Here is a 9527-nt window from a genome sequence, read left to right on the forward strand (position 1 = left end):
TCCTGCAGCTTGGCATCTGACCCCCCCCTACTCTAGGACTTCCCATTCTTGTCGTTCCTCAGATGACCTATGCTCCCAAACCAAAAGCCAAGGCCTGCTAGCCTCCTGTTGAAGAAACAGGATTTGATGGGAGTGTTTTCAAACTTCTGTCTTGCAGGAGACAAGAAACCTATCTGAGAGGGAAGTGCTGGAAGAAACCACGCTTCAAACCCTGTGCTTGCAAGTCCTTGACTCTTTGAACGTCTCAGTGAGCGGCATGGCGGAAGTGCGTCATCCCACCACCTGGTGCTACTCTTGCCTTGAGCATACTTTTTCCTAGCCTTCCCCCTCTCCGCTGACAAGCTCTTCAGAGCACAAGGCTACCACAGGGTCATGTCACAGGAGAGGGGAAACAAAGTCTTGTGAGTTGCAGCCCAAGAGACGGGCTCAGGTAGGGATTAGGGCAGTGGACTAGAATGAGAAGAGGTAGAAGACAAAGGGCGGGAGAAACATGAGGTAATGCACTGGAGAAGGCTAACGGTGGAGGGGCTGGGTCATAGCCACAGAAGACGACCACTGTGAAAACAGGAGTTGGAGGGATGGAAAGAATGACATGCTGAATTGCCGTGTTCTTCTTTCCCTGCAGCTTCTATGGCCAAGGCTCCTCCAGTATGTAGTGCCAGCTCAGTACACTGGCACTCTGATCCCACTCTCCCAATGCCTCAGGACGCTCGTGGAGAGACAGAAGAGAGCAGAAAAGGAGAAGGAAGAACCAAACTACCTGTGCTTCTGCGAACGCGGTAGAGAGCAGAAACCCTTCCAGTGTATTCTGTCCTGTTCTGTCAGGTGGACAGGTTGAGTCTGTGTGTCTCTCTGTCCCCTGGCAGACCCAGCCAGGAGGCTAGGAAGAGGGAAGAGCGTAGCCTTGCCCTTCTGCTAAGGGGCAGGGAGTCCTGCCCTGTATTTCTTCTGTGCCCCAGAGGAAATGCCTTGCTCTTCATTTCTCAGCATCCTCCCTGTAAAATGGAGGACTCCTTCCTGGCGGTGCTGGGGAGTTACCTTCCTTTCAGTTCGTTAATCACGTGGATACCCTGAGATGGGAAGAGCTGGGGGAAGGCAAATTATCAGCAGATTATCAGCCCCTCCTTCAGTCCTGTGCTGGAGGCCTTGCCTGGGATGGACGGGTGAACATCATGTACAGGACTTGGCCTGCTGAAACAGAGCTTTTTGTCTCTTTCCAGGCAAACTGCCAACTCCACAGGCTCTGCTGGTATGCCTCCTGGTGAGTAGTTGGGGACTCCCTGCAGCTGAGTTTTTCTCACCAAGGGTAAGGGGGAGAGCTCAGGATGGAGACTCTTTTCAAGGCAGGTGCTTGCAGCCTCCAAGGAGGAACAAGCCTGCTGGAGGGCGTCTTGCCCTCCAGGGACCACCTGGGCATTCCCAGTGTGACTCTCTTGAGTAGCAAGGACACTCCATTCCTCAGGGAGGCAGTGCAAAAAGAGAAGCAACTCTGCTGCGTGCTGCCTGCCATGGCATGCATGGAGCCCCCCTAACAGTCCTTTCCCAAACAAACTTGCTCCTCTGGCAGGCTGGAGCTCTAATTCTCTCTCCTTCCCTCTTCCAGTTGCTTGCTTGCTCTCCTTATGAAGGAGGTGGCCATGGAGTTGCTGCCCTGCAGCTGCTGAAGACCCTTCACAGGGCCATTCACAGAGCGGTGGGGATTCCCTGGAAGGTGCAGATCCTTTCCCTGCTGCAGTACCTTGAAGGTAAGGTGTCCGCTGGGAGAGGATTGATTTGAAGAGGACAGAAGGAGAGGCAGCAAAAGGCAGCTCTCCAGGGTGACTAAGGGCAACAGAGACCTTGAGGGTCTTAAAGCCTTCTTGTTTTGCATCCCTTCCAGTTCCAGGGAGCTGGGACTGACAGCTGAGAGAAGGAATGCCCCTGAGATCGGCTGGCCCCTGGGTGGGCTTTAGCCTCGCACGTTGCGTCCGAAAGGCAGGCTCTGGCAGCATCCCCCCCTCCTTGCTCGGGCAGTGTTTGGTAGGGATCACATTCCCCCTCCTGGAGGTTTTGTGACACTCCCCTCTCTTGGCAAGTTCAGAGTCCCCGGTTGAGTCCAGCTTGGCAGCAGCAGTTCTTTCTTACAGTAAAGCCAGGCTGGTTTGCAAAGGCCCTTCTGCTTCTCTTTTTCCTCCTGGGAAGAAACAGGACCTACGGATTTGATGCAGAACCCCCTGGAAAGTTCAGCTGGCCACCTGAGTGTGACTGCTCTGGCACCATGTCAAAGGAAATGGCACGTTCCAAAACTCCTTGCACAGTAACTTGGTAGCCCAGGCTAAAAGGCCGTAACTTTACAGATAACATTGGGTTATTCTGCAGAAAATGGGTGTTCAGTGTAGTGCACGCAGTCATGCCATGTTCTGAATTGTTGCAGCAGCTGCTTTGAAGCAGTGGGCACGGCAAGCGGTCAGTATTTCCCAGATTTGATTCAGTGGCCTTGGAAGAAAAGGCAGTCGGACATGCCCTACGCCTTTGGACTCACAAAGAGGGTGGCCTAGGTGTCTTTTAGCTCTGACATACTAGGTATGTTCTGGTAGCCGGTAGCCTCGGCCTGTTGGGAGTTTTGCTTACCGAGGAGACACTGGGACGCACGCGTCTTTCAGGCTCACTAAAATCCAATGACCTGCTGTTGCGTCCTCTTGCTTTCCAGGAAAAGATGAGAGCTCCCTGGACTATGCAGAATTGGAACACCTTCTGCTTAAGGTACAGAGTTATTTTACGATGTCTTGGAGGTGGGGTCTTAGTGGTGAGGTTTTGGGCATGCCTGTCTTCTCCCAGAACTTGGGCCTGTTGTCCTAAAAGTGCCACTTCCTCTTTCTCTAGTTTCCTGAAACCCAGAAGAATCTTAGCTGCCATATTGGAAGAAGAGTACAGGGCAGGTTAAAGGGATGGGGAGGGAAGATGGATTATCCATAGTGCGAGCTGTCCCCAGACACCTTCTTGTTACATTGGAATGAGAGAAAGACCTTGACAAAACCTGGGGAAGCATTTGCTTCACTTTTTGTTTTCTCCATAGTTCCTGAGAACATCTCTGCAGGCCATAAAGAATGAGACCTGGAACGTGAAACTGAAAGTTGAGTTAACTCAGCAGATGGCCCACTATCCAAACCTTTCCAAGGAAAAGGTTGGTTCTCTGCTAAGACTTGGTCTCTATTTCTCTTCTCTTCCCCGAGAGGTTTGGTGGCAGAGCCATGGGACGCTTCACTCCCTACGTGGTCTTTTCAATACAGTTGCTTTTCACAGCTTCCTATTCTCAGACCTCCATAATGTCTTTTTTTTTTTTTTTCTTTAATTCTCTGTATAGAGCTAGTAACTGGATTGGGCCAAGAAATGGGCTGTTTTTATAGTCTTGGTGCCTTGGCTGTCTCTTGGCCCTTGAGATGGGGTGGTAGCTGGGTGCTCCGCTTCTCCAGTGATGACAGGTTGACGTGTTAACAGCCTCTTGGTGCTGGCCTCTTCTCTTTCAGAATTTCCTCTATAAGGCTGTGGGGACAGCACTGGCAACTTCTCAGAACATCAGCTACATTCAAGAGCAGATGCAGAGTTATTTGGAAGAAGTCAGATGTCTGGAACCTTCTGAGAGAGAGGTGGGTGCACTCTCTCTGCTTTCTCCAGTCTTCCCTTGGCAGCTTGGGTCTCTTTACCTGATTTGGAGCTTTTTCCTGCTGATTCCCTCAGGCAATATGCTTGAAAGCATGAAAAGGGTGAATGTGTGGAATGGAGACAGACTCCTTCCCTTGTGTTGCAGGGACCGATTTCAGTGTTAGCATGTTCTGCTGAGGGTCACTTTGATCTGGCCTTGAATACCTGCTGCCGGGGAGAACAGGAGATTTCCTAGGGTCTTCACCTTCCAGGAGGTAAGGAAAGCAGGTTTTCTTTGTTGTCTTGACTTTCTTTGCTTGTGTAAGAACTGCCAGAAGCCTGTAGCCAGGAGTTCTGGTCCTTTGGGCATCTTCAGGACAGATCATGTTACAAAGTCACGGATCAAAACTCCCCAGCAGTGGCAACAACAGCAACTGGCCATTGGAACAGTGTTCAGTGTGATTTCAGTTCAGCTGGCAAATGCGATGAGGGATAGTCAATGGGCAGTGGTCAAACTCCTGGTGGTGTCAAGGAACGAGGTCCTGCACTTCAGCCTTCCTTTGTCTAAGAGCTGGAGCTCTTAGACATGAGAGAGGGAGACAGTGTGAGGGAGAACAGCTCTCTTCTCCAGACAGGCACTGAAAAATTACTTGGGGAAATGCTTTGAGAAGTGTAGATGAAAAAGGCAAGCTTGTACCTGTTTGGAGACAGTTTCCCAGCTAGAAGCAAAGAGAAAGTCTAAGGTAAAATGAAGAGGCTGCACTGAATCCTCATGGCTTTCCCAATTGTACAGGAGCACCAAAAGGAGAAGAGAGCGAAGACAGCTGCTGCTCTCATGCTCATCTACAGTCAAATAGCACTCCATGCACCCAAGTAGCAGTTTCTTGCCCTTGTCGAGTCAGACATTGTGGAGAACATCCTGTGCCAGCACAGAAACAGCTCTCAGGTAGGAGCTGTGAATGCTCGTTGTTGGAACAATTAGTCTAGAGCTAGCTCCCACCCTCCTCTGAACCAGAGCTTACTGAGACAGACCATCTGTTTGGAAAGATCTGCTCTCAACAAGAGTCCTGGATCTCCAGCTTCAAACCTGCCACTCTATCCCCTTGACATATATCCCTGTGTCACTGTTGTTCTTTGAATTTTGGGGAACTTCTTTGAGCTGCCAGAGACCCAAAGCACAAGCAGTATCCCAGGTCCAGTTCTAGCCTGTGCTCCCCATACAGGGGAACAGAGTGCTCCAGATGAGTCTCTGCAGCCTCATAGTGTTGGTAACTTGGACTGCTGCCATCTTTCCCATACTAGTTTTGTATTTTACTGCCTCTCTCTTTCTTTCCCCTTCCACCTTCCAGACATGGGGCATCACTTTCCCAGCCCCAATAAAAGCTCACTGAGTGAGCCTCGCTCATTGCCCTTCACCCATTTCCAGTTTCCATTGTTCCAGATTTGCTTTCCCCACTGCCTCATGCCAGAGTCTAGGGGGCTCTCTTTTGGGTAGAAAGTTGGGGAAAGCTCCTTTCTGTTTTCAGGTAGTCTGCATCTTCCTAGGATCCCAGCAGAGATCTCCTTCCTCTGAAATAAGACCCAGAGGCCCTGCCCCCTAGGTTCCTGGAGGATGCAGTTTCTTCCCTGCACGGTACTTTCAGGATAGCTTTGGCCCTTGGGTTGATCTTTTGGCCCTCCTGTTAATATTTTGGCCTTTGGTCCTTTGTGCAGCTCCTCATCTACATCACCTTGTTTTTCTTTTCTGGTGCTCAGGACACAGAGCTCAAGCTGGCCCTAATCCACAGTGTCACAGAAGTCAGCTGTGCCCTTCAAGGTGTTGACACCTGTGAGAACTTCAGTTTTGTTTCAAAAAGGGTGCTGCTGGAGATTGTGCTGGTGAGTGATATGGAATGAAAGAGGCTATCCTGCAGAAGAGTTGCTGTTTGTGCAATGAGATGGGTTTCCTCAGAGAAACACTGTTCTCTGTGGGCTGAAAAAGGCCTTGGGCAAATTTAGGAACCTCGGAGGCCTAGGCACCAGCAGGCCAGGATCCCTTGTGCTGCCACCTTGTGGGCGATCACTGGGAAGAGCAATAACTCTGTCCTCTCTGGGGTTGTGGTCTTATGGCAGAGCATTGGAAGAAATCTGCATGGAGGCTGTCTGTGTTAGCCACAAGTGCAGAAGAAGAATCTGCTCGTCTTGCTGAGGCAGAGCCCTCTTCTCTCCTGCCCGCTGACCTCTATGTACTTGTCTCTCTGTGAACTGCAGGACTTCATGAAGCAGGAGCCCCTGGGTTGTCTGGCTTCTCCTGTTCGTTACAAGGCAATTCTTGCGGTGGAGCATTTGAGGTAGGGCTTTTCCTCCTGTGTGCTGGGTATTCTTCTGCATGTCACAGAGGAGCTGATTGAAGCTTCACAGATGACCTGAGTGTAGGGTGAGAAGCTGCCTTTGATGTGGGGTGAGGCGATGGTCACCATTTTGTATGATACTGGAAGATGTGAATGTGGTACAGAGCCTGGAGCCTGTTGGAGAGAGGTGGCCTGAGGCTGTAGACTGGAGAAGTGTGGAACAGAGAGTGGTTCTTAGACTGTGAGAAAGGCTGCTGGCTGGCTGGCTGAGGAAGGGAGCTCCCAGCTCTCTGTACCCTGGGATCTGATGGGCAAGAATCCATGGGAGTTGGTGGAAGTGCTCCCTCTCATGGAACAGCAGTGTTGGGAATTGGGGCTCCAGCTTCAGATGAACTCTAGCTGCCGCTGGACTCCCTCTGGCAAAGAGTAGCAAGTTTCCTTTCTGAACTCTTTCTTTTGTCTTCTGCCAGCAAGATCAAGCCATCTCTGACCCAGGAGGAAAACTGTCATGTCCTTCAGGAGTGCTTCCAAAGCCTAATTCCCCTTCCTCCCCTTGAGCAGACAAAAGAAGAAGGGGAGGCAGCAAATGATGCTCAGCATGCAGAGGTACCTGTCAATCCCCCTGTGCTGCCCTGCATGTTCAGAGCTGCACCTTAGCTCACTGAATTCTGGCAGCCTCGCTGGCTGAGTTCTGAGGCTCTGTGCGATTTCAACTGCCAATCTTTCTCCCCTGCTTTTAGGCTCTCTATACACAATCCCTGGGAGCTCTTGGTCAGCTCATGACGAGTCTTGAGAAAGAATTGACCTTGTCATGGCTCAAGGAAACTTTTCACGTGAGTAGCAAAGAGAAGAAAGGGAAACTCTACTCTCTTGTCAAGAGGAGGGCCAAGGATGGAGGGCCTCATGCTTTAGGGGATCATTTGAGAAGGAGAGATCCTCTGGAGGAGGGTGCAAGACATGCAATTCCTCCCTGGCGGTGGAGAAAACTATGGCCTGTGGAGGCTGTAGGAGCTGTGCTACTGGTTGTCAGGGCATGTTGCAATGGGGGCTGTTGCCTGATGGGAGCAAGATGGCCATGGTGGGCAGATGCAAGGGCGCTCCCAGTGTTTGCTGATGAGTGAATGCTGTGTGCAGATATTAGATACACTAATATAATAAGCCTTCAGTGTTTGCATACCTCACAGCGGTGATGAATTCCCATGGAGGCCAATGTATCCTTAGTGTAGCTCCTGGGGGAAGAAAAGGTGGGAGACTGGAAAGGAGTGTGTGTGTGTGTGTGTGTGCGCGTGTAAATGATGCCTACCCTGATCTGGCTGTGGTCTTCCAACAGCTCCTAGAAACCTGGCTCCATTCAGAGAAAGAGTGGGAAAGAGAGAGGGCCCTTTATGCCTGCAGTCATCTGATGAAGGCTTACGCTGAGAGATTGGAGGATGCTGTGAGTATTAACTCCTTCTTCCAAGAATCCTTTGGAAGCGCTTGTGGGTCCAGCTGGAGTATCTGGGGGAAGCAAGACAAGGGCAGACTTGGCTTGCCAGGAGGCCCTTCAGGCCTTCTCTGCAGCTCTGCCCTAACCTTAGGTCCCATCTGCCACAAACATTTCTCCTCAACCCCTTCTGCTCCCCTGGCAGGGAGGTTTGCCCAGAGCTGTGCTCTGGCTTGATGATATCCCAGGAGGATCAAGCTGAGCTTCTATCGATCCAGATGCCCTGTCAGGAGTCAGTGCCAGAAGGAAGGGGTTGAAGGGCCACTCGTGCAGCCTGGGAACTTTCTTCTTCCTTTGTTTTTTACCAGAGAGAAAACTCTTCTGAACAGTTTGGCTCCATGATTGGAGTGCTGGGGCCTCTCAGCTGTGACTCCCCGGTCACCTCCCGCCAGTGGGCAGTCACCTGTATCAGCTGCCTTCTCTCTACACAAGGTGAGAATGACGGTCATTCCTTCCTACTTCTTTCAGCCTGCTCTTCTTCTCTCTCTTCCCTGTCTAGCAGTGGAGGCAACATGCAGGGATAAGGCAGAGAAGAGAAGAGTAATGGACAGCAGACTCTGCTGGTTTCTTGCATCCAGAACTTGTTCATTCTTTTTCCTCTCAGCCACAGCACAAGGGAGGCCTGGGGAAGTTCTCTGAGTAGCCCTGCCTCAGGGGCATTTCTGGGTATTGTGGGGAATGAGGGCCCTCCTGCATTTCTGTCTAAGGGCAACACTCTCAGGCATCAAGGATTAGAGGACAGCACTTTATGGCTCTACAGAGTAATGATCCCAGTTGAGAAATTGTTTAGAAGGGGGTTGTACACCCGGGCTTCTGGAGTGAGCATTGGTCAGCATCACCTGTCTACACTGATGAATCTATGGAGAATCTCCTCCCTTTCAGAGGATAGGAGTGACCTGTGCTTGCATATGGGATGGAGGGGCTGAGAGCAGAGAGGCCATAGTTGAGGACAGCAGGTACAGTCTCAAAACTGCTGTAGGAGAAGGAGAGTGTTTGTCCTGACTGGCATAGACCAGAATCCAATGGTATAATTCATAAAATGCTGCACCGAGCTCAGAAAGGTCCTGCACTTCCCTTTTGGGTAGTGTCACCATTTGGGTATTCCTTGATCAATGTCTGTGGACTGCGGGTTCATTTTCAGAAAGTGTGCCTACCCTTTCCCACATGTGTTTCTTTTAGGCAAGGTTATGCACACAAAGAAAGTGGATTTGAATCACTTCTGTGAGGAGCTAACGGCCACAGATGTGGATTCGCTGCTGAGGACCTCTTCCAAAATCGCAAAGGTTACTGACTCCAAAAACAGGGCTGTGGCTAGCTGGTGGCTCAGCTCCATTCACTTTTCTCTTTACTTCCAAGCTTTCTCTCCCCTTTCAGAGCGGCCTCTGGCAATGGGGCCTCTGTTGTTAGCAAGTAGTAAGAGGGTTTTGAAGCATAACAGTATCTGGTGTTCCCATTGGGGAAAGAAGTAGACTCCATTAAGTTTCTGTGAGTCTGTGTGTGTGTTTTGTTTTCATCCATCCACACCCAAATGCTCTCTGTCTGTGGAAAATGCTTTCTGTCTGTGGAAAATGTTGAAGTGAAGCAGGGAAGTTCCCCAGCCTGATGGCTTTCTCTTTAACATGTATTTGCTTGCCAGCCTTGTTAGGCAAGCCCTGTGTATCAAGTGATGCACTCTCTAGTGAAATCAGCATGCTCAACCTCTTCCTGAACTCCTCAATGCAACTTCTGCCTGCAATGTTCTACTGAGAGCTATTTTAAGAACGTAAGTTATGTAGGCAAGCAACCAACCTAATGGAAGAGCCTTCAAACTCTATGAGTTTCATAAATCAAAAGAAGTTGTAGGCGCACTTGCAATACAAAGCACCTGCCGCCTTCAGGATTAGCTAATCGCCTAACTGAGAAGCTGCTCGAGTTTTCTTGTCCTTTGCTTCTAAAAGAGGAAGCAGACTTCTGATGTTGTTTCTCCTGTTTCTCGCTTCTGTCCAGGTTGTATGCAAATACTTTCGCTCAGAGCAGGCAAGAGGCTTTCTGAAGGCTGTCCTGGGCAGCATGCTGTCCTTCAGCCCCACTTGGGCTAGGGCAGCAGGCAAGTG

At 50.4% G+C, this 9527-nt stretch overlaps 1 long non-coding RNA gene across 1 annotated transcript; it reads left to right on the forward strand.

The window, feature by feature from the left end:
* The first annotated feature begins 745 nt into the window (after positions 1-745).
* On the forward strand, positions 746-1624 carry LOC106491665 (uncharacterized). Its single transcript, XR_001293803.1, has 3 exons — positions 746-779; positions 1221-1261; positions 1604-1624. It is a non-coding gene; the product is annotated as an uncharacterized lncRNA (long non-coding RNA).
* The last annotated feature ends 7903 nt before the right edge of the window (positions 1625-9527 follow it).

Source organism: Apteryx mantelli, chromosome 1, assembly GCF_036417845.1.
Source record: "Apteryx mantelli isolate bAptMan1 chromosome 1, bAptMan1.hap1, whole genome shotgun sequence".
Taxonomy (NCBI): domain Eukaryota; kingdom Metazoa; phylum Chordata; class Aves; order Apterygiformes; family Apterygidae; genus Apteryx; species Apteryx mantelli.